We start from the raw sequence: 5,356 nt of genomic DNA, 5'->3' as shown, positions 1-5,356 counted from the left end.
CTTCAGGCCAAGGTCTGAGATGGGATCGTTGGCGCCCGTATTGTTCAACACATTTGTAGATGTTTTCTCTAGAATGCTTGTTAAGGGTTATGAGGATGGTTTGGTCAAATGATTGTGATATGATATTATATCAGGAGGGATAGTTAGTTTGCAATATGCAGATAATACCCTTTCTTCTTATAAAATGATAATAGTACATATTAATTTTAAGTGGATCCTTACTTGCTTTGAGCAATTATCAGGGATGCACATAGATTATAACAGATGTGACTTAGTAAGGATAAACATGGCGCAAGCACTATCTTTCTTGGAAATCTTTCCGTGTGCGGAAGGGAAATTCTCTGTCAAGTACTTGGGTTGGGTCCCCCCCCCCCCTACACTTTGAGAAATTTGAAAGAGAGGTCTGGGAGGATAAAATAATTCTCGTCCAAACTGTACTTTCTACTATCCCCATTTACATGTTGTCTTTCTTTAAATTCTCTAAATGACCATTGAAATTGATCAAAACCAAATTAGATAATTATCTTTGAAGTGCATGGAAATAAGAATATTCATTTGGCAAATTGGACTTCCATTTGTCAAAAAAAAAGGACTTTCGAGCTCTATGTATCCCTAACCTACAAGATTTAAATATCTGTTTCTTAGGCTCATGGGACAAAAGATATATTCAATCTGGACGTAGTTTATGGATAAAAATAGTTGATGCTAAGTATCATACAAAAATCCCAACATACTTTGCTGGACCACATCCTTCTAGCGTTTTTCGAAAGAGGTCATGTCAGCAACATAAGCAGTTAGGTTTGGCTACAAGTGGCATGTAGGGAATGGAAAATCCATTCGTTTTGGGGGTGATGTGTGGTTTGGTAACACTCCTAGCAGCCCAAAATTTTGATGTCTATTTTGTGGTCAACCAACAAACTAAGACCATTGCTGTCCTATGAGATGGGATCCAGCTTAAATGTACTTTTAGAAGGACCTGACTCCCCTAATGATTCAATGGAACAACCCCTAATGATTCAATGGAACAAAAACTTGCCAATAGCTGGTAGTATTAGCTTCTAGAGAGAGGATTCTCTGATCACGTATGTAGCTGTGCATTTCAGAGTCCTACCTTTCAGGGTGAAAACCCAAGGTCTGACCTTAACTGGTTGTGCCTGGCAATGACCTTGTTGGAGGCATTGTTTTGAGAGCGGGGACTATCTTCAGGGTGAAAACCTAAGATCGTTGATCGAGCGACGACGATGTTAGAGCACTGTTCCCTTCTTGGAGGCGTCGTTTTTGGAGAGTTTGTATTTCAGGTGTTGTTTTGGCGGTGGATGTATTGCTGTTGTTAGGCCCGAGATACTGTAGCGGGACTTTTATTTCTTAGTTTTCTTTTCCTTTTTTTGGCTGTGTGCATCCGTAGTGCCATTAGGGTGGTGCGTTGTTGCAGAGGCTGGGTGTAATTGGTATCTTTTTGATATTAATATATTTCCTTTATCGAAAAAGCTGTGCATGCGTCAACCAGCGTTGGACTGCCTTTGAGATTTTACGATCTCAATTTATGAACTCACGACGACAAACGGCCCGAACTGGAATCTGCTTTTCTTTATCTGTTGTCCTCTCTCGTGGATTAGATGCTGACAAAAATCTCTCTTATCCATCTCTTCTTGCTCGCTCTCTCTCCTTGTTTCCCAACTAACCCAAAAATATTCCCGCGGATACACTTGTCGTGTTCTTTTTCTCGTACAGAATTAAATCCCCTTTGGTGATTGATGTTTCTGCAAGATTAAATGTTCACTTGTGCTCCGGTGCTTTCTGAAATTTTTATTTGCACAACTTTCAAAGCAAGATCAAAGGCTGTGGTTAGGAGGAGTGGGTCTTGGGAAGTGGGCAGTTATACGCTGCGGTGATCACAGCCATCCGTCTGCTTTGGGAAACGTGCAAAAAAAAAGTATTGGAAAGCACAGGAGCACTCCTCTTAAATGTTTCTGCAAATATAACAGTTAGCAAAGTTATTCCTGCCATTGAATCACAGGAACCAAAAACAATTGAGTAAGCTACAAACTACAATTTGAGAGCTGGTAGGACTAAACTCAGAGCTGGTAGAGCTACTAGGATTGTGTCAAGGGTGATCAGGAACAGTTGGTTGGACATTCAACCAAATTGCTCATGTAATCAGTTCAGAAACGCTCCAGCGCAAATTTAGAAAGAAGAAAAGAATCACCGAGAAGGGTAAAAGGAAACCAAATAATTTGTTCTCATGTAGTGCTCGTATCTCTCCAATCACTGCACAATTGAGCTGGCCCGGACCTTAATCGATTCGGACATGACTTGGAAGGAGTCAAGGGCGCCGATGAGGAGATTCTAGTTGTAGTGATGTGTTGTCGGTGTAGGGGGCTTGGTACTGAGGGCCTCCGGGTGCGTCATGCCCGGGCCAAGGAATAAGAAGGGGTGCGGGGCTCCGTCGTGCCCCTCGTTCCCCACCCCGTGCCCAAGTCTATTCCAGTTTGCATACCAGAGCAAACGTGAGATGGAGGCGGCAAGCCGTTGGCACACATAGGAAGGAGGGGCTCGCTACGACCTGGTTCTCCACGCGAGGGCACCACCGGATCCAGGTCATCCCTGCCAATGAGCAGCTGTACATGGATGCGAGGGGATGCACGCGTCACCGTCGCGCTCGATCGGAGAGATTGTGCATGCCGGATTTCCCGCTGCCTATGTTGGAGATGCCGGGATACCTTAGGTAGATGTTGGCCCAAATCAGGCCTTAAGGGGCGGCCATCTCCACCCAAATCGGGCCAACAAAGCTCAAGGGGCGGCCATGATAGATACCGTGAGCTCGGAGATGGTGGGCTGGTGGGGAAATGGTGACATCCGCCGTCATCGTCGTGTTGGCGTTGGAGCGAAAGGAGGGTAGCTCTGTGGTGAGTCCCGTGGAGGAGGTCGCCGCGTGTTGATGCTGAAGGTGGGACGTTGATGGAGATGGTTGTGGGCATGGATGGCGCTGCATCTGTTGGAGGTGGCGAGGAAAGTAGGCAGCCCAGTTGAAGAATAGACAAGCGAGACCTAGCTTTCACACGTGACCACATTTTTTAGATAAAGGGAATATATTAATATCAAAAGATATCAACTACACCCAGCTTCTGCAACAACGCCCCATCCTAGTGGCAATACAGATGCACACAGCCAAAAAATAGTAAAGAAAACTAAGAAATAAAAGTCCCGCTACAACCTTCTAGGCCTAGCAACAGCAATACAACCACCACCGCGACAACACATGAAGTACAGACTCTCCAAAAGCGACGCCTCCAAGAAGGGAACAGTGCACCAGCGCCGTCGTCCCCCGACCAAAGGTCTAGGTTTTCACCCTGAAGATAGTCCCCACTCTCAAAACAATGCCTCCAACAAGATCATTGCCAGACACAACCAGTTAAGGCTAGACCTTGATTTTTCACCCTGAGAGGTAAGACTCTGAACTTCCCCCGTGTTGTCGCCTCCACATGCATACCACTGCTGTAGAGCCCGAAACGCCAAGCAGATCCCTCAGCATCACAAAGACTCGAACCTCCTTTAGCCAGTCCACCAATCCGGCCTTCATGATATTCCTTCTTCTGACTTCACCATGGACCAAAAAGTCACCTGATGTCAACACAGAATAAAGCTTCGCGCCGCTCCCTCCGGAACCAAACGGTCGGCATAAAAACATGGGTGCGCGCGAACGAATACCACCCGATCCAGTAAACTCCAGGCAAAAGATGCATTGTTCCATTCGATGGCGGAGCTTTCCGGAACCCATCTCTCCAGCAAGATTAAAGCAAACTGACCTCCGAAAGATCTTCATCCTCGCATGCGAGAAACCCGAGGACCGCCACAAAAAACAAAGCAAGATCAGCAGCCCCCACGCCGTTAATCCCTCCTGCCGGATCACCAGGGAAGAGGACAGCGGCGCGGATCATATGTACCACCACCGAACCGTTACCGGGGGCGGAGGCCACCACCGCTCCACCAAATCCTCCATGGCTATCGACGGAGAGCCTCAGGCCCCGGCCAAGTAGCCGTGCCACTCGGCTTCCTCCACCGACGCTTCATCACCTCCCATGGAACGTCGCCGCAGAAACCCTCTTCTCCCCCTCGTCGATTCGACGGAGGGGGTGCCGCCATCACCGCTAGAGCTGGGCCGGGGCCGGGGCACGGGAGCCGGGGCCGAGGCCAGCGCCGTGGCCGGGGCCACGGCCGGCAGCGGCTGAGGGGAGGCTGGCGGCGGGCAGCTGTGGGGTGCGGGGGAGGAGGAGCCTCCGCCGCCGCCCGGGAGGGGGCGGGAGAGGGAGGCAGCAGGTTAGGGTTAGTAGATGCCTCCCCTTTCCTTAACATTAATGAACGGCATTAGACAAATGTTGGCGGCTAATGTGTGCTCACCTATCCATGCAACTAGTGAGGTTCATTCCTTGGCCTCTATGATCAGGACGATCAGATGATCTAGAGATGTGATTCTAATGGTGTTTACTTTTCTAGATATGTTTATGCTATATTAAATCGAGGGATACAACACATTCATTTGCTTGCAGTGTGGAAAGTAAATAATTCCTTGTAGGGTGCAAATCTTTTGTGGTTGTTTTCTCAAAATAAAATTATGGTGATGGTTAACCTTCTTAGAAGAGGTATCCCTAAAACCGTAGAATGCAGCTTCTGAAAGGAAATAGAATCTGTTGAACACTTATTCTTTGACTGCACTATATTTAGGCTGCTTTGGGGTGATGGGTACACAATCTTTAGTGTTTAATGTGATGATTATTAACTTCCTAAGCTTATATTCTAAGTGGCTGTGTGACACGGTGCAAGATATTTGTAGCTTAATGTTGTTTCATTTGTTATACTTTAGAGTATATGGAACAATAGAAACTCTATTGTGTTTAACAAAAAAACCTTTCTTAATATAAAATAGTTCTAGCAGTTCGCCCTACTTTATTTGAGGATCTACCGGGTCCCTTTCAAGGATAGGGATTCGGTGCTCACGGATCGCTTCATAGGACCACTGATAAGAAAATCAAGATGCCACTAAATCTGAAGTCGGATTGATCTGTAAGCCTTTTGATTGTAACACCAACAACATCCTTGATGTAGCCCGTCCTATGGACAAGACTCCCTCAAAACCGCGAAGTCCTCTAGGTGGACTCACTACACGAGCTAGGGCCAAGACTCCCTGACAAGAGGTGAACTCGCTCCTCTCAACTTGTGATTTCAATACTCTCTTGGATGGAATGCTACTTAATGCAAACACCCTATGTGTCATTAGGTACAGACTCCAAGAACTTCATCCAATAGACCAAGGAATTAAACCCGGGAGCGAGCAACAACAACAAGAACAAGTTGAAGA

Source organism: Lolium rigidum, chromosome 2 (assembly GCF_022539505.1).
Source record: "Lolium rigidum isolate FL_2022 chromosome 2, APGP_CSIRO_Lrig_0.1, whole genome shotgun sequence".
In the NCBI taxonomy this organism is placed as follows: Eukaryota; Viridiplantae; Streptophyta; class Magnoliopsida; order Poales; family Poaceae; genus Lolium; species Lolium rigidum.
This window is presented reverse-complemented; position numbering follows the sequence as displayed.